Source organism: Chenopodium album, chromosome 17 (genome assembly GCF_948465745.1).
Source record: "Chenopodium album chromosome 17, dcCheAlbu1.1, whole genome shotgun sequence".
NCBI lineage: Eukaryota > Viridiplantae > Streptophyta > Magnoliopsida > Caryophyllales > Amaranthaceae > Chenopodium > Chenopodium album.
Window position 1 is genome coordinate 35,415,708 of NC_137850.1, and position 23,865 is coordinate 35,439,572.

Consider the following 23,865-nt stretch of genomic DNA (forward strand, 5'->3'; position numbering starts at 1 on the left):
ACTAATATTCCAATAATGGTGCAGGAGTTTGGCATGTGGCGCGACACGCAAGTGTCCAGCGTTATGCGACAGCATTATTGCGTCGCTCTGGTCTTAGCGTTTGGCGACAGTTCCACTGCTTTGGCGACGGTCCATTTTTCTACTCGAGTCCTCACGTTGAGTCTTTTCAATTCATTTATTAACGGCGGAAGCTATATTTAGTCCTTAATTGAGTCTAAGCACATAGTCCCATGGTCATGACACAAGTCTTGAACATATCACTTTCACTCACTAGTCTTAGCACACACTTTGTATATACTTCTTTCATAGGTTCATGTATGAGTCGTCTTTTCTGTCATTTGAGTTGAGGGTCCATCCTATTTCCGAATTCTTTCATATCTTTCCATCTACATCACTTCTCCATACATTACATATCTCACACTTTCCTTGTTTCACACTTTCTACATTCATACACCACTTTCATCTTACATGCTTTCTCCATGCATATCATCCCTCATTCTTCCATGATCTCTTCCCATCTATGGCATGTTTAATAGAGTTTAAGTCAAATAATTAACAAAAGTATCCACAATTTCCCTTTCCACAACACTAGTCAAGGAGAGAAGGGTGTTTAATCAAGGACAACACTTTCGTCCAGGTCTTACTTTTTGATAAACCCCTTCGACAAAGAAGAAAAGCTAAAAAGATAATGGCGTCTCAGTAAGAAGTCAATGAACTTAGGCAAAACGTAGCCAAATTAACTGAGAAGATGAATACCATGGCTCTTAAATTTAATGACCCTTGGAAACAACACCAACAAATGGAGCGAATGGAGGAAAGTTTGAGCAAGCTCTCCAATGACTATAAGTTTCAAGGGATTAGCTCACAAGGGGTCTTAGTGGACAAGGAACTTCTTCCGCAAAAGTTCAATGCCAATGACATCCCTAGGTTCAAACCAACTGACAATCCTTATTTCCACTTAAGGGCTTTTGAAACTATAATGACCATTAAGGGGATTGATAGGAAAGTTTTTCACTCTTTGTTCTCACTATCTCTTGAAACCGTTTATCAACAATGGTTCTTTTCTCTTGATAAAGAGAAGATCTGTACTTGAGATGGAATAGTAAACGCTTTCATTGATAGATACAAATGTAACATTCAAGTTGAAACTGACCATAGAGAACTTGAGATGTTAAAGCAAAAAGAGAATGAGGGTTTTACTTCTTTCTTTATTAAGTGGAGGGAAACTTCCTCTAATATGGTTGAAGTTCCTACTGAAAAGGAGTCTGTTAGGATGTTCATTAAGAACCTCCAAGAAAAGTATTCAAAACACTTAAAATACCAACACAACTTGAATAGTTTCAAGGCTGTCTATGACATAGGTATTAATATTGAAGATGACCTTTGAAAGTTGATAATGCGAAAGGAAAAAAGAACGACCATCCTTCTTCTTCCTCTCCCATTAATGAAGTACATGCTACGAACACCTCTAAACAACGAATCCAAAGGTCGAAAAGAGTGTTCACTCCACTTGGTATGAGTTACCAGACATCTTTCGAAAAGCTACACCACAAAGGACTAGTCATGCCCATAGGACCCATCAAAGACCCTGTTCCAGAAGCTAGGCCACCTAAGTGGGATCCTAATAAACACCGCAAGTATGACCAAGGAAAGGGTCACGACACTAAGGAGTGTTGGAAACTCAAAGAAGCTATTCAAGACCTGATCGATAACAATAAAACTTCTGAGATTCTAGCCATCGCATAAGATCAAATATTCTTCGATCCTTCGGTCCTTATCATACCTATAGGTGAGCCCATGATCGAGGCAATGTACATAACCTCTATAAATGAAGTGACCATGATTGAGGAGGATGAAGGAAATTTCTTAGATGATACCAAGGAAAATTTGTCAAGTCTAAAAGAAGACGTTCGAAAGCTACAAGATGTCATTGCCATGCTCTTGAATGTGGTAGAAGGACTAGGAAATCGGTCGATGGTCATCGAACAAAATTCCCATTGGCAGGATCGAAAAAACGAAAAGGAAGATCACCATGTTCCCTTTTATTCCCGTCAAAGATTTAATGAAAAATTTAATGATCCTAAGCCACGGGCAAAACGGACCAGTGAAGAATACACACCAATAGGGATGACTTATAATGAAGCTTTTGACTATTTTCACGGTCGAAACCTTATTCATCCCATCGGTCCAAGCCAAGACCCACCACCTGAGAAACGTTCTCCCAATTGGGATCCAACTCCTATTGCAAATATCATAGAGGCCGTGGTCACACCACTGAAGGGTGCTTCGCCCTCAAAGACCGAATTAAGACCTCCTTGATTCAAATTACCTTCATGTTCCTCCGAGCATCAAGAAGGTCAAAATCAATAACAATGGTGGCAAGAGCAGGAAGAACGACAATCCTCCTCCTGAAAGGAGAACACCCGAATGGAATCCAGACTCCTATTGCAAGTACCATCAAAGCAACGGTCATACTACAAATCAATGTTATAAGTTCCAAAATCTCATTCAAGATCTCATCGATGCAAACAAGCTTCCATTCCCTCTAGCGATGAAGCACAAGACACGAGGCGAGCTTTAACGACAAGATCCCATGACTTTTTCTATCTTTTTTATTCTTCCTTTCCCCAATAAGTCTAGCATAGGTACCTATTTTCATTAGATTTATTTTGTAGGATTTTTTCACCTTTTCCATTTCAATAAAATGAGCATTTCTTTCCTTGCATATGATCATTACATTGCATTCATTAAAAAAAAAAAAACAAAAAACGCCGAGCTAAGCAAGGTATACTAATGATTTGAGGCACCCCTTGTAGCCACATCATATCACCTTTCACCCTTCAAATATACAATCATTTCTTGACAAATCACTTTGAGCCTCGTCTAACGATAGACCTTTATTTTTTCAACCCACATCTACCTAACCTTTGGATGGGATAGTGTGCAACTTATGCAAGTTCTAATTACAAAAGCTAGAGTGATTTTACAAAAAAAATAAAAAAAGCAATAACAATATAAAAGTGTGCAAAAGGTCAAGTGTTCCAATTTCTTTGATATGAAAATATCTTTGATAAGAACACGTCTCAGATTGCGTCTCTTATCGAGTGCTCGGTACCGTGCCTGAGAAACATGAATGCCAAGTGAGTGGTAGACCGCATGATCGAGATTGCCCACACTCATTAAAAAAGGGATTTGAATTCAAAAAAATGAAAGAAAAAAAGAAAAAAGAGAGCAAAAATAAAAACAAAAGAGAGTTCAAAAGTGAGAAATCTCAAGCATACAAATACAACGATTAAAATGCAAGGTTGCAAACCTTGGGTGCTTATTTAGGGTCTTGAGCCTTTATCCTTTCTTCTCTAACCTTTAGCCTAACCACGTTACAACCCCTAAAAAGACCTTTTTGAGGTATACACACACTTGTGCGAGGTTCGGCTAGAGCTACGTTCGGCCTGATTCCTAACGGATACGTAGGCAACCTCACATTGGGGTGCGACCGTAATAAAAATGCATTCACATCACATTCATATTCGCATTCATACTTAATCATATCAAGGAATATCCAATGCTCATTCCTATTCATTTAGAGCTAGACTTGGGGGCTTGATCCCTACATTATTAGCTTACCTAGCCTAAGAGTCAACACTATTTGAATCTTCTCAAAAACATTTCCATACACTTAGCCCTTGCGGCCTAACCTTAGTGTCACTTTCACACACATCACAGATACATGACCAAATAATCCTCCCCTTAGGAACCTTTTGTCATGAAATCTTAACACAACGTTGAAGCATGCCTTGTCGTATCAAATCACTTATTATCATAATCATCATCGCATTACAAAGTATGAAGTACTTAGCCTCTGCACCTAAGTTACCCAAATACTTTAAACTAGAATAGTCTAGGATGATACAATCCTTGCAACACAAGATATAACGATCGACACATATACATTTGATTAAGATCATTCAACATGCACTATCTAACACTTCACTTGATTCCTTTTCGTGTCTTTCTTTTTCGGGAGAAAGTCGGTACCCTCCACAACAAATGACGGAAAATTTTTGTTTTCTGCATTTTCGAGTCGCACAATCACATTAATATGCACACACGAGTCATGTACACATTGAGTCATGTTGTGTTATCACATCGAGTTAAGGCTACGCACACGAGTCGATTTGAGTACGTCGGGTTACACGTCGAGTTAGGCAATAACATTAAGTCACACAAAGTCAACCTTAAAAGCATGAGCAAAGTCCTATAGTCCAAAACATACCTGCAGGTACACTAAGAGGCTAGAGCAGAAAAAGCTCTGACTTGGATTCAAGCACAATGTAGCACGGTGCACCCCAAAGGCAGAACAATACGCCTTGGCGCAGCACGATACTCCTTGGCGAAGCGCGATGCACCTTGACGCAACGCGACAGACCTGTCGTTGCACGATAGCATTGCCGTTGCGCGATGGTTCTGATTCGCCCGCGTCAGCCTTCAGTGGTCTCACAACTTTGATTGGTTGGTCCGCGACTAATCCATTTGAGCCTCTTGATCAGTATTCGATTCTTATTTGATTGGTAATCGGCCCGATTACAACTTGATTGAAGATCGGCCTGATGACGATCATATCAAATGAACAGCTTTGAAATTACACCTTTGATTAGTAGCCAGCTTTTTTACAACTTGATTTATGATCGGCATGATGACGATCAAATGAAGCAGATTTGAAAATTGATTAAGAACATTTGAGTAGTGATCAATGATCACAAAGAACTCCTAGGATGGAAGATTTCCACAAACCAATTTGAAGACTTTAAGAATCTTAGATACGGTTCTTAAACTGAATTTTCCAAAGATGGAAAGGTCAATTACTTCTAGGAGTAAAGACAAGGAAATTTGAAGATTCAAGAAGTCCTTCACAGAAGGCTCTAAGATTAAAGGGTCTCTCGCTTTGATTCGAGAAAGACGGTTCAAGATGAAGCGGTCTTCGATAGCTTTCGCTATGATTGGGGAGGTTATCATTTGATTTGAGATAAGGACGGTTCAAGATGAAGCGGTCTTCGATAGCTTTCGCTATGATTGGGGAGGTTATCATTTAATTTGAGAAGATGGCATGAGATAGGCGATCTTCGACGGCTTTTGCTAAGATTGTGGGGGTTGTCACTTGATTTGAGAACATAGCACGAGATGGGCGATCTTCGACGACTTTCGCTAAGATTGTGGGGGTTGTCACCAAGAATTGAGAAGTGGCACGAAATGGGCGATCTTCGACGACGTTCGCTATGATTGTAGAAGTTGTCACCCGGATTTGAGAAGAACGGATCGTGATGAGGCGGTCTTCGACGGCATTCGCTATGATATGAAGGTTGTCACCTTGATTCAAGAAAATAGCTCGTGATGTAGCAGCAATGATAGACGATGTTCCCTAGGATGTGGAAGATTGTCACAACGAAGCTGAAGATGGCTACAAGCAGTCACCATCGACGATGTTCCCTAGGATGTGGAGGATTGTCACAAACAATTAAGGATGGCTGCAAGCAGCGGTCTTCGACGATAACATTCACGAGGCACTGTGGAGGTTGTCACAACAAAATACGACAACAAAATCAGTTACTCCAGAGACGTGTACTCGACGCGTTTCTTAACTCTTTTATCTGTTTTAACTAACGCTAGTTTGCAGGTACCGGCGTTGTAAGAGTGGGATTTAGGATCGCAGAACGTTCTGAATCATTCTCCGTCTCTATCGCTACTTTGACTTTTGTTTTCGAAACATGCGTTTCTACAAACTCAGTCAAAGTGGAGGCTTCTGTACACACCTGATTGTGTCTCCCCAAAAATCAAACCTAGTGATGAATACTTTTCACGTCATTGATTATCGAACGAAGTGAAAGTGTGGAAAGTCTAGTGATGCGGTCGTTTTTAATAAAATATCTATCTTTCTGTTTTCGAAAATATTCCTTCTCGTACTCTATTTATGAAAATAGCCAGACCAATTTAGTTTGGTCCATGATAAGTGTCCAATAATAGTGTAGTTGGGTTGGGCTCACAAAGAGCTTTCCAACGATATATTATAAGTCCAATTCCGATGAATAATGAGGAAGTTATGGCCAAAATACTAAGTTGGGCTCAAAATGGTTTTACGGCCCAATGATCTAATGGAGGGCCTATTAATTAATATTCCTAAAGCTATTAGGATTGATTTTAATCTTCTATTTAATCTAGAAGGTTCTTTTAAATTCTAATAGAGTTAGGATTAATAATTATATCTTTGAAAAATAAAGAATTTTAATTTAAATAAAATAAGTATTATATTATTATAAATCTGATTTAAAACTGATAAACACGGAGCCTAATTACTTAATTATATTAGGAAAATGATTTCGTACAAAAGCGCGTTTTATCTTTTAAGCCAGCGCCAAACGACAAGTCTGTTGCCATGTGTGATGCTTGTCGCATGGCGCTGGAGTCTGTCGTTCGCGACAGGAGCTTGTTTTATTCCGATTCGAATTCTAACTCTTTTCTATCGTTTCTAGATTATTTTCTTATAAATAGGGTCCTTATTCCCCGTTTTCAAGGGATCAGTTACAATCATCTATTCTATTTTGTCTCTGAGCTAATAGGTTTTCTTTCTCCCTCTTTCTAGCCTACGCTTTTTACAAACACAATTCCACATTCGCAAGTTCTAGACACACTTAGCCAAGTTGGAAGTTGTCTTCGCCCTCGACGTGAAAGAAAGTGATACGAGGCAAGAAAGTATGTAATCTAATTATTTCTTAATTATTCTTTTGATATAAAAAACATGTTTAATTTTTATTAATTCCTAGTATAATGTAAGGATGTTCTTTATTGCTCTCTGCTATCATGTTTAGGTTGCTTTTTATTCTTTCTAATATCATGTTAGTATCATGTTAGAGATAAAGCTTTAATCTCTATTTGATTAGTGACGTGCTAGGATTTGTTATTAATCTTGTTAGTATCATGCCTAGGATCTTGCTAATGTTATTATGCTTTGTTGAGATTATGATGATAATGATGATTGATATTATTATGTTGCTTGATATATTATTGTTATTGCTTGATCACGCCCTCTCTTGTAGGATTAAAAGAAATTGTATTTGTATAGTAATCACGCTTAATAAGATAATTAATAATCTTGTTTAGGCTAATATGATTTTAATTCAAGTGATCGTCAATAATAGATTTATTTGTGCATTAATAATCAACCAACAAAGATTCAACAGGTTTAGAGTTAACCTATTAATTACATGTTAGTCAGAAAGCGCACATGAATACGAGAAGAATAAAGTAGAGGCCTATTTTTAGGGCTAGTTCTTTCTCTTTTAGATTGGATTCGTACTTTCATCCTAGGATATCTAGTCATGGTTCCAGGCTACTATGGAGTTAGTGATCTCGTAGATCGTGAAGGGGTGTAACCTTCACCATGTGAACGGTTTACAAGTTTCTAAAACTTTTTGGCGACTCTTTTACTCTAGATTTCTTCCCTTTGGACGCCACCTTGCTTAAGTGTATGATCACACTGGGGTTCAAGTGTGGGATAACTTGAATTGGGATGACTTGAATTTTTCCCTACAATACCCTTTTTCTTTTTATTTTTAGGTTCTGAGATTTTGGGGTAAAATAGAAAGAAACTTGATTTGGGTTGTATAATTTGGATTAATGGTTACAAATAACAGCAAATTTTTATTTTGGTTCGATAAAAATGTATGCATTATTATGAAAATGATGCCTTGGATGTCAAGTATATATGCTGATGCTATTATATGTATATGCATGAACTCTGGATCCTAGACCTAGATTGATTTATGAATTTCTGATTTATTAGGGCTAGCAATTTCCTAGAGCGTAGTATTAAGCTAATAGTCAAGAATTGAGTAGAGATCAAGTGATTGAACCTTGTGGTTTCAATCAACTCACAACTTAGGTTGTCTTGGGTTCAAGGCTCCTTTCCCCCTTAACGTAGCTCAGTAGCCACCTTCTACCAGCCACCTTTAGATAGGGATTGAGTGAAGGGCCGTAATTGTGCACCTGACGTGGAAAATTAGTATTATGCTATATATACTGCATAGTTTGTTCAAGTGTGCTGAATTTACTTCTTATGACCTCAGCAGCTTTATCAAAATCATGAAACTATAATGATTTTGAAGTTTTATGCTCAAGCTTTGTTATGATATACATTGCCATTTCTTGTATAAATTGACTATTTGCTAAACCAATTGGGCAAATAATAAAAATAGAAATAGTTACCTTAGTGTTAGACAATTAGTACAACTTATTCTTTTTATTGATTATCGAGCAGCAGAATTGCAGAGTGGTTTGTATCATGAAAAGGTAATAAACTCATAAACACAACTTATATGTAGATATTTTCCTGATTAGCCGATTATTGGATAGTATGTTTGTAAGAGATACAAACCCCACTGCAATTTTTGTTACATAGGTAAATGATATCATTGAATGTTTATTTAGGATTTTTTGTCTATTTTGTTGACCACATCTTTGTTAAGGGATTGAATTAATGTCAACTCACATCCTTTTAAATTGTTTGCAGCCTCACTCAACAGACAACCATGCTTTAGAAAGAGAGTGTAAAGATCTCAAACTTTACAGAGTGTATATTGGTTCTTGTGTTGATGGAAAGATAACAATTTCTGGATGTGGCCAAAGTCTTTATTGCCTCTGTAAGTCTTCATGGGGCTCTGATTAATATAATTTGACACTTTATATTCCTGTTTTAATGACTTATTTAGCGGGATCTTATTTTTTTTGAGTCATAATGTCTCTTTGTCTCAGGTGCTCATGTTGTATAGGGCATTAGGGCTATGTTTTGTTCACTAATAAAGTGTTATTATCTCAATTCCTAAATCCTGGTCTGATCTGTTAGTGTGATCTTATTAGTTTTATCTTAATGTGTAAATTTCCAATATTTAATTTTCATAATCTTTATTAATATAGAAATAGAGATATTAGACATTGAGATTTTTTTTTTTAAAAAAAAGACTTAATCTGGTCTAAATTGGATTTTTCCGATCATGTCTATTTGGTATGATTCTAATAGGAATTAAGTAACAATGTACTTAAATAAGTTGAGATAATATAGCCTAATTTCTTGGAATTTGTATTGCATAAGAACTTGACTGCTTGGACTATTGATATGTCTATTTTATATAGTGTTTTACCTCCATCCCTTGGTCGTAATTGGTAGTGTTTTTGGCTCTTTAGAGCCACTTTTATTGCTAATTGTTGTTTTCTAGTGTTTTCGTAGTCTTGGTTGAGTTTTGCAAGGAATTGCACATTTGGAGCATTTTTTTCGGGATTTTATGAAGCAATTACGAGCATTAGAGGAGCACGGCCGATATACCGAGGCAATTAGACCGAGTAGTCAAGCCCCAAAGAGGAAATCCAGATTGGGCCGAATGATCGGGGCCCAATCGAAGTCCAAGGCTTGCCCAAAGTGGCTTAAAGTGCCCAAGATGGCCTCGCCCGGCCAAGATGGTCTCGCCCGAAGGCGCGCCCGGTCGGGCGGGGCGGAAGAGTATAAGTCGCCCGATCTCACGCCTAGAAGGCCTGATGAAGAAAAGGCGCGCCCGACCGGGCGGTGTGGCGCCCAACCGGGCGCGTGTTTTTGGAAGATAATTAAGCTTAATTTTAGTTCGTCTAAGTTTAGGATTTTCGAGTTTAATTTAAATACGTTTTTGTTAAGTAATTTTAGGACTTCTTCCCTTTAGCTTTCTCTTTCTACTTAGTTTAGATTAAAATTCTCTCTCACTTTCTCTTTCTACAACTCTATAACTTTGTTCTTAATTCAATCCTTTTATTTCTGTTAACTTTGGTAACGATTTCTTCTCTATTATTTTCAGTAATCTAATTCCTTTCTTTGATCATGCTTTGTTTAGTTTAGATTTAATTATGTATGAGTAGTTTTCTTTCTAGGGTTGTGGGGATCCATAAATAATATGAAGGGGTAATTTATAATTATTAATTGTCAATGCTTGGTTAATTTCCTATTGATTGATTTAATGCTATGCAACTAGATTTGCGCAGGTCTTTTATGTATGAGTTTAACAATATTGATTCGAGATTCGAGAGATGAGAATTGATGTTTAGGCTTAGTTTCAATTGGCAGGTTAATTTATAAATGGTTAAGTCGAAATTCGAGAGATGAGATTTAATACCGGTAGATTAATTCTGTGATTGTAATACGTAGCGAAAGCCCTTTATGATCTGGTTAATTGATGCATTGATGATTGATTATTATGTTTTACCAAGGAATATTGTTTGTTGGTGAACCTATGCCCTAGGTCTTTTATTAATTGATTTCCTCCTACTTTTATTTCTCCCTACTCTTATTTTCCGTAGTATAGTTCCTTTAAACAACAACAAATTGGTTACTTGATAATTTAGATTGCTCTTAATTAATTAGGAATAAATTGACTTGTTTCCCTGTGGTTCGACCCTTCTTCCCTATCTGCATAGTTAGATGATTTAGAAATTACTTTTGATTAGGTGACTACGACTATAGCCTGTCAAAATTTGGCGTCGTTGCCGGGGAAACGGTTTTATTTTTATTTCTGATTGTTTTTGTAGTTTAAATTATTTTCTCTTGTCTCATAGAACGCAAGTTCTTTGAGACAATTTTCTCATATTTGTTTGTATAGTTCTGTGTTTATGCCTAGGGGTTCTAGATCAGGTTACACTTCATTCGATCCTGAAATCGAACGATCTTTTCATAGGCAGAAGAACTTTTTCAGGCAGATACGAGACACTTCTGAAGGAAATCCACCTTTGGAAATCCCATCTGATTCTAGCGATTCGGAAACTTTTTCAGAACCTGAATCAGAGATGACAAATCTACCTCCACAACCTCGCAAGCTCAGCGATTATTCGCAATCGTCGCTGACAGATTTTCCACACCTTACTCCTACTCCGGCCCTTGATAGGGTGCAATTTGAGATCAAGCCTCAATTTATCACGATGATAGAGAGGAAGCAATTCAGTGGAGCTAAGGGTGAAGATCCTAATCTTCACATTGCAGATTTCTGTCAAAATTGCAATACCATCAGGCAAGCTGGGGTTACCCAGGACCAAATTAGGGAGATTCTCTTTTCCTTTTCTTTATGTGGAAAAGCTAAATTATGGTTTAATGGTTTGAATAGAACTGCACTTGGTATTACTGACTGGGAGACACTTGCTTTGAATTTTTATAACAAATATTACCCTGCAAAGAGAACAGCTTTGTTGAGAAGTGCAATTCAAAACTTTGCCCAAGTGCCAGATGAAACTTTATATGAGGCTTGGGAAAGATTCAAGGATCTGCAGAGAGAGTGTCCTCATCATAATTTAGCACAGTGGCAGTTAATTCAAGCTTTTTACAATGGGCTTGGAAACTCATCTAGATCAATTCTACTGCAGCTAGTGGGAGATTCATGAACCTTAATGTTGAAAATGCAGGTCAAGTTATCGAAGACATGGCAATTCACAATTCCCAATATGGGAATCCGAGAGGGTTTGCTAACAAAGGAAAACATAATGTTGATTCTGTATCCTTTTTGCAGGCTTAGTTAACATCTATTTGCCAGAAATTGGATAATCTTACTGCTAATCCTAACTTTGTAGCTAACGTTTCTGCTATTAATACTAATGAAGCTTTTTGTGAAAATTGTGGAATTGTAGGACATTGGGAGCAAGATTGTAGGAGTTCCATGGAGCAAGTTAATGCCTTCCAAACCTATAGGCAAAGTAACCCATACTCCAACACTTGTAATCCTGGCCTCCGGAACCATCCATATCTTTCCTACCGGAGTACCAATGTACAAAACCCTCCACCTCCACAACAATCACAACAACAACCACCACCGCAGCAGAAATATTACCATCCCAATTCTAACCAGAAATCCCAACCACAAACTCTTCCACCTATCGACCCTGTTATGTCAGAAATTAGAGCAATGTTTTCAAGCATGCAAAAGCACATGGAGAGTAGGGATGCACAAATTGATTCGATTATAGCTCATAATAAAATCATGGACAATCAAATTGCGCAGATTTCATCTACCCTACAAACCCGTCAGCAGGGAGCTCTACCATCGCAGCCAACCAGGCCTACAGATCAAGCTTTTGCAATTACCCTGAGGAGTGGTTCACATTATGATGGGCCTCCTATGCCCAGAGATGATGAACCTGTTTTAACGAAAAATGCTAATCTTGATTCTGTTAAACCAAACGATGTTAACCCTGCAGGGCCACAGGGTATTACTAATATTTCTGACAATACATTGCAGGGAAGGCCGCAACTTAGGATGAGAATAGTGGAGTTCAAAAGCCAGTTATCAAACTTCCATTCCCCAATCGACATTTCAAAACAAAATTGGATAAGCAGTTTGGTAAGTTCCTGGAGATGGTGAAAGATTTGCAGGTAACGGTTCCCTTCACATAATTACTTACACAAATTCCTGCATATGCTAAATTCATGAAAGAAATATTGACTAGGAAAAGGTCTATTAGTGAAGTGGAGACAGTCGCTTTTACTGCAGAATGTAGTGCCGTACTACAAAATAATTCCCCACCTAAACTAAAAGATCCGGGTAGTTTTTCTATCCCTTGTCATATTGGCACTCTGTTGATTGATAATGCATTATGTGATTTGTGTGCTAGTGTTAGTGTCATGCCATTGTCTGTGTGTTCTAAGTTAAATATGGGTAAATTAAAAGCTACCAATATTACTCTGCAAATGGCGGACCGTTCTTTTAAATACCCTCTAGGTGTTTTGGAGGATGTTCTAGTTAGAGTAGGTAAATTTTATATACCTGTTGATTTTTTTGTTCTTGATATGGCTGAGTATTTGCAAACCAATTATTTTGGGTAGACCATTCCTTAATAATGCAGGAGCAATTATAGATGTGAAATGTGGTAAACTGACACTATTAGTAGGGGATGATAAAATTATTTTTAACTTGAATAATACCCCTAAAAGCCCCATGACAGAGGAAAAGTGTTTCAGCATTGATGTGGTTGATAATTGTTCGAATAAGCCCCAAGCTCTTGTTAAAGATCCCTTGGAGGCGGTATCTTGTGTTGCATCTTCTACAGGAGAAACAAACAGATGACAAGAGGAAGTTGATAGAAAGAGCCCTTTACTGTAAAGGTCTTGGCTTCGACGATGAGAAGGTAGAGACAAAAGAGCAAGCTGCGAAAACGGAGCCTATAGTGAGAATCCCACCGGATCGAGTTGCAATTGCTCAATCAAGTGCAAGACCGAGGAAACCAAAGGCCAAAAAGAGTTCCCCTGCGAGCAGTAACAAAGAACCACCAGTTCAAGCCAAGGAGGATCCACCCGATAGGGCGAGTTAGCGCCCTACCGGTCGTGTCAGGAAGCAAAATCGTGGTCTAAAGATCGCCCAACCGGGTGAGGAACCACCCGACCAGGCGATAGGCCAAGGGTCTTAATTTCTCTAGTTGTGGTAAGAGGGTCGTGCGGGACCTATATAAACCAGCGTTTTGCGGGAGGCAACCTGTATTTTCTTGTTTTTTAGTTTAGTCTTCTTTCTTTCTTTTTTCTTGTGAGAGGAGAGAGGAGAGAATTTAATGAGTTTTATTAGTTTTTGTACAGGTTCGAAGGAAAAGAGTTAGCTAATTTTGGAGAAAAGAGAAGAAAATTCTCATACTCATAGTGTTGTTGCGCGCCCGACCGGGCGCGAGAGTTGAGTAGAAAAATCACTAATTTTCGCCCGATCGGGCGAACGTCCGCCCGACCGGGCGCGAGAATTGACGATAACGGACATTTTTACCGCTCGATCGGGCGGTGTGGCGCCCGACCGGGTGCGAGAGTGAAGACAAATTAAAACGTTGCATCGCCCGATCGGGCGAGATGGCGCCCTACCGGGCGCGAGAAGAGGAAAAATTCGAATGTCAGATCGCCCGACCGGGCGCGAGCTCTGCCGCTTCCTTTTTTCTTTTCTTTCTTCTTCTTCCGCCTTTCTTTTCTCATCTCTTTCTCTTTCCTCCATTGATTCTCTCTCTAAAAACTCACTTTTCCCTACCTTCTCTCTAAGATCTCTTCTCCATTTCTCACCCAAATTCAAAAATTCTTACATATTTCTTTTCTCTTCATCCTCTACATTCCTACACCAAAATTTCCTAATTCCAAACAAATTTTTTTTTCCGAACCCATTTTTGCAAATGGCATCAAAGAGGGCAAGATCAATACTTGGGAGGAGTACTAGTTCGAGCCAACAATACGATCCGGAGTTGCAACTTCCACAGTGGCCAACCATTTGAATTGCAACCCCTGAGCAAAAGGAACGGCTTAAAAAGCTCTATGAGCGTGAGGTAATCCCTTCACGGTGGTTGCACCGCCCTACTTTTGAGTCTTTGGGATTATTTGATTATGCTAGACGATTCATGAACGATATAGGAATGAGAAAATTTGTTGATATGCATTATCCTACGTATCGTGAATTGACTTGTGAACTTATTTCCTCTTTGCATGTTGTAAATAGTAAAAATGGGCCGAATTTGTTGTTTAGATTGAACAATAGGAATATTAGTTTAACTTATGTTGAATTTTGTAAATTATTTGATTTGGAATCGGAATTACCTCACCATTGGCATGAAGAATATAAAATGGACGATATTTACCTTGTTTTGACTGGTTTACCGGCCCCGAACGTCCAACATGCTAGTGCCCGACCTATTCATCATCCTATTCCCAAAATCTTGCAAAGATTTTCGGGTGTTTGTTTTCTAGGTAGGAATGAACCACATAATGCACAAACTAACAAACTAGCTATAATTGGACATTATGTGTTTGGGTATGGTAAACTGAACATTGGTAGGTACATTATTCACCACTTGAGTAGACATGCCACCGCTAGTAGCACTCAGTCGACCCCCTATTCGATTAGGAGGCCTAATTACTAGGATAGCGGTTGAGAAGGCCGGGTTTGTTGAGAGTAGACCTCACTATCTCACTAAATTTGGGGGGGATACTTACATGACCACTAGGCATCTAGAGGACTTAGGTTGGGTACGGATGGATGGCCAAACCCCCTATTAGTGTGTTAGGGTAGGGACGGAGCAACCATTGCCTATTTTTCCCCTCCCTAACCCCGAGTTGACCGCCTTTCCCCCTAGGCAAGAGTCTTATACATATGCTGCTTTAGTTGCCCACGCCCAGGGGCAAGCACCACCAGTACCACCACCCCAGCCTGAGCCTGTGGTGATACCATCATCACCCCATATGCCTCATATGCCTCCACCTCCTTCTAGGAATGACTCTGAGACTGTTTGGGACCTATAGAGTATTGGTCAGGCCATAGGACGTATAGAGCAGTCCCACGGTGACCTTAGGAGAGTAGTTAGCTCCCTTGATTCACGATTAGGGTACCTCGAGAGGAACCAGGGTAGAGCTCTGTATCCCGTGTACGATGACTATGCTCGTCGGGGTGCTATTCCCGACGATGCTATTCACCCTGATTGGTTTCAGCCCCCACCCCAGGGATACGCTAGAGATCCCACCGCCCATGGTATTTACACTGATTATTCATCTTTCCACGGGTATGGCCAAGACTTTCCTTTTGGGGGACCAGCGGGGGGGAGTTTTCAGCCTGATTATTTTGGTGGTAGCTCTTCCGGTGCAGGTAATGCAGGTGGTAGCGGTGGAGGATTTGGCTCCATGGATGAGGATGATGAGGATTAGCCATGCTGGGCTAGTTCCCGAGCCAATGAGGACATTGTCTGATCTTGGCTTGGGGGAGATTTTTGGATTTTGGTATCTTTCTTCTTCTCTTCCTCTTATTTTTGGTGTGCTTAGTTTAGTTTATTGCTTTCATAGTATAGTTTTTATTGCTTTCTTAGGCTAGATTTATTGCTTTGAAAAAATAAAAAAAATCCAAAAATACGTTCCAATGAATTGTAAATCATGCTTCCCTGTGCCCCATACTTGAAAATGGTTTTGATTCTTGGTTTATGATGATGAGCATTGTGGATAGGTTAGCCATGATTTGATATCTGATTGCTTGGAAACCTTAACATGCGTCAATTTCGCCCAACTACTGGTGAATATAGTGCTTGACTAGTTGATTTGGTAAGGAATTGCGTGTTAGTTCCTAGTATGTCAATGAATTTGAGTATTGATTTCCAACTTTGAGTAATGTTTGTATGACTCAATAGTATGCACATTGAGGAGGACGAAGGCATTTGTTCTTTAGGTAGCCTTCAGATGAAATTAGTTACATTTATTCCCTTTTTGCTACCCATGTTGTTGCCTTGACTTTTTGTTGTTAATTAGCCACATTACAAGCCGTTTTTGCCCCATTGGTTACTAGTCCCAAGCTTGGCTTGGGGGAGCTAGTAGTTAGTGAGGTGAGGGAGTTGTAGTGTGCATATAATTTTCACAATGTGGATGAATAAGAGGAGTAAATTGCTCTTTTGATATTGTGATTGGAAAAAATTGAAAAATTGTTCAAAGTTGAAATATTCCAATGTGAGATAAAAAGAAGAAAAAAAAGAGCAAAAGAAAAAAATTGTTTCAATGTTCAAGTGTTCAAATTGAAGGTTGCTCATGGAAAAAAAAACTTGGTTTAAAAGAAAATAATTCGAGTTGAAAAAAAAAGTTCAAAGTTTGTTTCACTCAAGTTCTATAATATCATATTTGTATGAGTGACTTGTTGTAAGAGTTGAAAATATTGTTAATATTGATTTGGTTGTTTGGTGAATTTTTGTAGAGTTGAATTGTGTTGGAGATGTTTTGGTTCTCATTTATTGATTGACCTTGATTTTATTAGGATTTGGATGCCTTAAGCATTGCTTTACTCTCACATTTTCCCAAATTTATCCTACCTTTTACCCTAGCCTTACATTACAAGCTTTGAAGACCTTCCGACCTTTGTGCATAGAGTTGTGTGAATGTGAAATTAGTTGTTTATCAATGCAAAGGATGATTTGACATATTTCGAGTCGACTATTAGGTTGAGTGCATGTTTTCTTAAACACACGAGAGTGTGAGTTGGGAGGGCATTGTTCACATAAAGGGGTTGGGATGGAGAGCGATTGAGTACATCTTTTACTCGCCACATAAATGAGAGTGAGTGTGTGAGCACTAGTCTTGAATTCTATATACTCATGTGGTTTGCTCTATTTGACAATTGTTAGGGAGGATGAGTGATTGGATGAATGAGATTGGTTGATGTTGATGCATGCTTGTTAGATTTGCCTTGATTCAATCCTTTTATTTCTGTTAACTTTGGTAACGATTTCTTCTTTATTATTTTCAGTAATCTAATTCCTTTCTTTGATCATGCTTTGTTTAGTTTAGATTTAATTATGTGTGAGTAGTTTTCTTTCTAGGATTGTGGGGATCCATAAATAATATGAAGGGGTAATTTATAATTGTTAATTGTCAATGCTTGGTTAATTTCCTATTGATTGATTTAATGCTATGCAACTAGATTTAGGCAGGTCTTTTATGTATGAGTTTAGCAATATTGATTCGAGATTCGAGAGATGAGAATTGATGTTTCGGCTTAGTTTCAATAGGCAGGTTAATTTATAAATGGTTAAGTCGAGATACGAGAGATGAGATTTAATACCGGTAGATTAATTCTGTGATTGTAATACGTAGAGAAAGCCCTTTATGATCTGGTTAATTGATGCATTGATGATTGATTATTATGTTTTACCTTGGAATATTGTTTATTGGTGAACCTATGCCCTAGGTCTTTTATTAATTGATTTCCTCCTACTTTTATTTCTCCCTACTCTTATTTTCCGTAGTATAGTTCCTTTAAACAACAACAAATTGGTTACTTGATAATTTAGATTGCTCTTAATTAATTAGGAATAAATTTACTTGTTTCCCTGTGGTTCGACCGTTCTTCCCTATCTGCATAGTTAGAGGATTTAGGAATTACTTTTGATTAGGTGACTACGACTATAGCCTATCAACTATCACCCTTACTTTTGTTCTCCGTGTCAGTGTTACCCGTGCTATAATATTGTCGGCTTAGGTTTTTGTTTCCTGGGGGGTTGTAAGATGAAGCTGTAAATATTTGGATTTGAAGTTATAATATTACTCCAAGTTGCCTGTACAATTGAAGAATGGAGATGATAGGAGAAGTGAATGTATGTTTATGTTTTTATCTCAATGAAATCACTTGTGAATTACAGAAATACTCCTTAAATCATGAATAAAATGGAGGACAGATTGATTGAGTTGGAGACTTGGAGGCATTGCTGAAGGCTCTTTCAGAAGCAGCAGGTTTGTTATTATTAATCTTAGATGATTTTACGATCTGTCTTTTTCTTTTGCACGTTTAATTCATGTGTTTAATTAGGTCCATTGCAGGTATGCAGAAGCGTATGATAAAATGCAGAGTGAGCTAGTTAAAGCAAAGCAAAGTCTTACAAAGATCTTCACTTCTAAGGATGTAAACTCAACTGTATGCTACTTCTGACACCTTTCTGAATGAAGCCTCGAGGCCTTGAATGTAAACTCTTTAATTTGGTCATACGAATTCATATGTCATTGTCTTTGCCGTGCAGTTGCTGGAGATGGTTGAGCATAATGAGCTAAATATGTCTTTGGTGACACTACTCGATGAGAACATAGCAAGTGCACATCAAAGTGATCAGGTATGAGAGGTTCAAGCATTATTAGAAATTACTTCATTGAATGCAAGCCTAGAAATTCACATTCATTAGTGGTGGATAACAAGACAAACCACATTGATTAGAGTGTAGCTTATAAGATAATGAGTAGATGTATAAAACATGATTTGCTTTCCCATTTTCCGAGAACATGAGGGTGATATTCACTTTATAACACTTTTTGGAAGACATATTAGCTGGGATTCTCTGGAAAAATGTGGGTTATGTAGGGAACTTACTTTGGTAAAGAAACTTTAGGACCAAAAAAACTGAATACTAATGATAGAAGAAAATTGCAGAAATTATGAACTTTGTTCTATGTTGAGGCATCCTACTAATTGATTATTGATGATGTAAATGGTAGTGCAGGGATTTCAATATTAACTATTGTTTCACCTAGAAGTGACCAAAGGGCCAGTATAGGCTCAGCACAGCCCGACTTGGCCCTGTCCACCAAGTTACCAACTCTCTGAATTATTTTCTTTGTTAAACCATAACTAAAAAACACAAGACGACGAGTGGAGCAAAAGAAAAGAATTGAGAGAGATCTGAGGGGATAATTGTAAGTTATAGGGAAGAGGGAAGGAAGGGAAAGTGTGGTACATTGAAGGAGTGAGAAAGTAGGAAGAGATTACTAAAATTACAAAAATCAGAAATTATGAGAGGGAAGAAAAGGGAGTGAGAAAACAAGGCTTTGGAAAGATAAATAGATAGATTCATGGATGGTATCAAGTAGAAAAAGGCCTTCTAAAATTCACAATCCATAAAAAAACGAGTGACATGAGGAGATAGAGCCTATAGAGAAAAAGGAAATGCGTAGGGAGGAGGGGGTGGGAGGAGTAGCAAGTAATATAATACTTTCTAAAATTTCCAAAGTGATAAAGGTCAATTTAAAACTCTACCTTTAATAAGACATGAAATTTGTGAAAAATAAATAAAAGATAAGTGGAGTGAAAAGAAGAGCTTGAAAGAGATAGCAGTGAGTTTTAGTGAATGGGGGATTTAGTGGAGGGGGTAGGAAAAACTGTTGGGTTTCTATGAGTCCGACTCATCGTGGAAATAAAACCCGATCCCTAGAACAAACTCACAATTAATATAACAAAATGCATAATTAACAAGAATAGAGAAATAACTAATTTACCCTTGAAGCGTGCTTCTCTCACTCGGACGAAGCTCTTACTTGAGTAAAGCCGAGCCTCACAAATGGCAAGGACCTCCAACGAAAATCCACCCGCAACTCGACCTGACTAGTCCAATACTTAGGGGTTAGCCAAGTTCGACCAAAAAGACTACCCGAGTAATTATGAGCTTATAGGTTTTCTATCAAGTGGAGATGCCTAATTGAGCTCTTACTCAAGTGAGTTTTCCCATACCCCAAGTTGGGTATTTATAGGGTGTAGGGAGTGATTTCAAGAATCCCAAACTTGAACCCCACTGTGATCATACACTTAACCATGGTGGCGTCCAAAGGGAAAGAAGCTAGAGCAAAAGGGTCGCCAACAAGTTTTAAGAACTTGTAAACCGTTCACAAGGTGAAGGTTACACCCCTTCACGATCCATGAGATCGCTAACTCCATAGTGGTCTGGAACGCTGACTGTATATTCGGGGATGAAGGTACAAATCCAACCTAAAAGAGGTTGAACCTGCCCTAATAATAGGCCTCTACTTTATTCTTCTCATATTCATGTACGCTTTCTGACAAACATACAATCAATAGGTTAACCCTAAACCTGTTTAATCTATGTTGGTTGAATATTAATGCACAAACAAATATATTATTGACGATCACTTGAATTAAAATCATATTAGCCTAAACAAGATTATTAATTATCTTATTAAGCGAAATTACAAGTACAAATTCCCTTTAAACATGCATAAAAAGGCGTGATCATGCAATAATAATAATATATATATCATCAAGCAACATGATAATAATTATAAACACAACAATCATCATAACAATAATAATAATCTCAATCTCATCAAAGCATAATAATATTAGCAAGATCCTAGGCATGATACCAACACGATTAATAACAATTCCTGGCATGTCACTAAGAATTAAAGATCAAAGCTTTAGCCCTAACATGATACTAACATGATAGAAGAAAGAATAGAAAGCAACCTAAACATGATATTAGAAAGCAATAAAGAACATCCTAACATGATACTAGAAATTAAAATATTATAAACATGCTTTTTATATCAAAAGAAGAATAAAGAAGTAATTAAATTACATACTTTGTTTACTCGTATCTCTTTCTAATAACAAAATACACACGTTAGTAACTTCAAAGAAAATATTAAATCTATTAATTAAATTAAATAATTGAAATAGGGATTTGGGACCAAACCCTCAGAAATTATCAACTTCACGTCGAGGGTGAAGGCAACTTCGAACTTGGCTAGGTGTGTCTAGAACTTGCGAATGCGGAATTTTTTAAAAAGGGCTAGGCATAGAAAAAGAATAGAGAGAGAAAGATGAGATGATTGTTGCTTATTAGAAAACGGGGAATAAGGACCCTATTTATAGAGAAAATAGTCTGAAAATGATAAAAAAGAGATTGAATTCGACTCGGAATAAAACTGGCTCCTGTCGCGAACGACAGGCTCCAGCGCCATGCGACAAGCATCACGTTTGGCAACAGAGTGTGTCGTTTGGCAACAGACTTGTCGTTTGGCGCTGATTAAAAGATAAAACGCGCTTTTGTACGGAATCCTTTTCCTAATATAATTAAGTAATTAGACTCCGCGTTTATCAGTTTTAAAACAGATTTATCATAACAAAATACTTACTTTATTCGAAATCAAATTCTTTATTTTTCAAAAATATAATTATTAATCCTAACTCTATTAGAATTTAAAAGAACCTTCTAGATTATTCTAGAAGCTTAAAGTCAATCCTAATGACTTTAGGAATAATAATTAATAGGTCCTCCTCTAGATCATTGGGCCGCATATAAAATTTATTTTGAGCCCAACTTAGTATTTTGCCTATAACTTCCTCATTAGTCATCGGAATTGGGCTTATAATATATCGTTCGAAAGGTGTATGCGAGCCCAATCCAACTACACTTTTATTGAACCCTTATCATGGACCAAACTAAATTGGATTGGATATTTTCAATAAATAGAGTACGAAAAGGAATATTTTCGAAAATAGAAAGAAGGTATTTTATTAAAAACTACCGCATCACAAGACTTTTCACACTTTCACTTCGTTCGATAATCAATGACGTGAGAGGTATTCATCACTGGGTTTGGCTTTTGGGGAGACACATTTGGGTGTCTACAGAAGCCACCACTTTGACTGAGTTTGGAGAAACGCAAGTTTTGAAAACAAAAGTCAATGTAGTGATAGGGACGGAGAGTGATTCAGAACGTTCTGCAATCCTAAATCATTCTTGTAATACCGATACCTGCAAACTAACATTAGTTAAACAGATAAAAGAGTTAAGAAACGCGTATCTTGCACCGTCGAGCACAAGTCTCTGGGGTATCTGATTTTGTTGTTGCATTTTTGTAGTGACGACCTCCACGGTGCCTCTTGAACGCCATCGTTGAAGACCGCGCTGCTTGTAGCCATCCTCAATTATTTTTGACAATCTTCCACATCCTAGGGAACATCGTCGTAGATCGCTGCTTGTAGCCATCTTCAGCTTTGCTGTGATGTCCTACCATGTCTCGGGAATTCTATCGCCAACCACTACGCCTCGAGCGATTCACTGGACGACTATCTTCCATGCCTTGGGTATTCTATCGCGAATCACCGCGTCTTGAGTGATTCACCGAATGATGGTCTTCCACGCCTTGGGAATTCTTATAGTGAACCACTACGTCTCGAGCGATCCATTTGAATGATGGTTTTCCACGTCTTGGGGATTCTTATCATGAGCTTCTTCGCCTTGAGTAACTAACAAATGAATGATGACGAATTTCCTCGCCTCGGGGAACATGTCGTAGACTCCTTCGTCTTGAGCAGTCTTCTGAATGATGATTTTCCACGCCTTGGGAAGTCTAATAGTATAACAGTTTCCACGCCTTGAGAGTCCTGTCGTGAGCTCCTACGCCTTGAGTAGCTCGCAAGTGAAATTCCACTAAGCACCCACGCCTTGGGATGTATTTGCCAACTTCTACACCTTGGGAAGTGTGCATCAATCGACAATTCTCTTCGTCTTGGGAAAACTTGTCCGATAATTATGGGTCTCTTTGCCTCGAGAAAATTACTGTATGAGTCATCCATGCCTCAGGACATAATCAATTTTGTTAAATCAAAGTTGTTTTGTTCGACAACCTCCACATCTTAGGGGACGCCATCCATGATTACTTCGCCTTGAGCTATCTTCTCAAATTAAGTGACAACTTGCTCATCCTAGGGAATGTTTTCAAAGATCACTATTCCTTGAGGCGTCTTGTCAAATTCTCTCATCTTCACGCCTTGGAAGTGATAGCTTCTCATGTCTTGAAAAAACTTGCGTAGCCTTAGACCTTTGTAAAGATCACTTGTCCGTCTAGGACTTAATGTACCTGCATCTATGTTTTGGAGTACGGGACTTTGCTTATATTTTTCTGAGGGTTGGCCTAAGGTTTAGTTGTGTTTGAAATTATGATTGCTTTTACTTGAGGTTGACTCAATGTGATAACACGACATGACTCAACGTGTACATGACTCGTGTGTGCATTGTGTTGTGATTGTGCCATATGAATCGAAAAAGCAGAAAACAAAATTTTTCTGTCATTTTTTGTGGAGGGTACCGACTTTCTCCCGAAAAAGAAAGGCACGAAAAGGAATCAAGTGTAGTGTTTGATAGTGCATGTTGAATGAGCTTAGTCAAATGTCGATCGTTCTATCTCGTGCTGCAAGGATTGTATCATCTTAGACTATCCTAGTTGATGACTGGATGATGAATGTATTTAGGTAACTTAGGCACGGAGGCTAAGTACTTCATACTTTGTGATGCAATGATGTTTATGAGTGATGAGTGATCTTGATATGTGTAGGCATGTTTCAACGTTGTGTTAAGATTTCATGACAAAAGGTTCATAAGGGAAGGATTATTTGGTCATGTATTTTTGATGTGTGTGAAAGTGAATCTAACGTTAGGCTGCAAAGGCTAATTGTATGGAAGTATATTTTTAGATGAGTCAAATAATGGTGACTCTTAGGCTAGGTAAGCAAATGATGTCGGGATCAAGCCCCCAAGTCTAGC

At 38.2% G+C, this 23,865-nt stretch overlaps 1 non-coding gene across 1 annotated transcript; it reads right to left on the reverse strand.

The window, feature by feature from the left end:
• Nucleotides 1–11,244: 11,244 nt before the first annotated feature.
• On the reverse strand, nt 11,245–11,351 carry LOC145590417 (small nucleolar RNA R71). Its single transcript, XR_014102019.1, has one exon. It is a non-coding gene; the product is annotated as a small nucleolar RNA R71 (small nucleolar RNA).
• Between the last annotated feature and the right edge of the window lie 12,514 nt (nt 11,352–23,865).